Source organism: Montipora foliosa, chromosome 9 (genome assembly GCF_036669935.1).
Source record: "Montipora foliosa isolate CH-2021 chromosome 9, ASM3666993v2, whole genome shotgun sequence".
Classification (NCBI taxonomy): Eukaryota; Metazoa; Cnidaria; class Anthozoa; order Scleractinia; family Acroporidae; genus Montipora; species Montipora foliosa.
The window spans coordinates 21884422-21885144 of NC_090877.1; the positions used below are offsets into that span (position 1 = coordinate 21884422).

The 723-nt window shown below is 38.2% G+C and overlaps 1 long non-coding RNA gene across 1 annotated transcript in view; it reads right to left on the reverse strand.

Annotated features, from left to right (window-relative positions):
- Positions 1-3: 3 nt before the first annotated feature.
- The window catches only part of LOC137970026 (uncharacterized), a 27110-nt gene continuing 26390 nt past the window's right edge, over positions 4-723 (reverse strand). The window contains exon 3 of the long non-coding RNA XR_011116758.1: positions 4-345. This is a non-coding gene — a long non-coding RNA (uncharacterized lncRNA). The remainder of the gene's footprint in view (positions 346-723) is intronic.

Sequence of the window (723 nt, forward strand, 5' to 3'; positions counted from 1 at the left end):
TTCACCACGTTGTGTTCCACTACAAATTATTCTTCATTGTTTTTTTTCCAGCTGCTTTAATAGGCCATTTCCGTGTTCATGTCTGTCTCCTCTTCAAAGCGAGTCTAAGTGCGAAGTTTTTGTGACGGAAAATGAAAACTAATTTCCATAAGAAAAACTTCGCACTTAGACTCGCTTTGAAGAGGAGGCAGACATGAACTCGGAAGTGGCCATTTGTTTACGTGGATGATTTCCTTGTCTTGATTAGCGAAGCATGAAAGATGAACCCAAGGCCTTTAATATAACTACTGATTGGCATGTTGTCACGCCTACTGCGTTTCACTGATGCGTGAAATGTGACCATCCCTGTGTGAAAAAGAGAAAAGGAAACAAGTGATTTATTCTACGCATAAACTAAATTGATAACTACCTAACCTACTGAAAATTGACTCATTTCTCATTCTATTGTGTATGGTTTTAGTTAAATCTTCACGTTGCGAAAATAGATTTTTTTTCGACTTGGACATGAGGATGCTCGCAAAAAATCGGAATTCTCCTTCGAGGACACGTGCACATGCATCTCTTGGTTTCCTAAATCGTGGAAAAAATTTACCATCTCATCCGTTATCTTCATGTTATAGGACTTAACTCGTATGGGGGTGTTGGCTTTTTTATACAAAAGCTTTGAAACTCATTTAGTGTGTACACTATTTGAAACCAACACAAGAGGAGTTCAAACAGAGA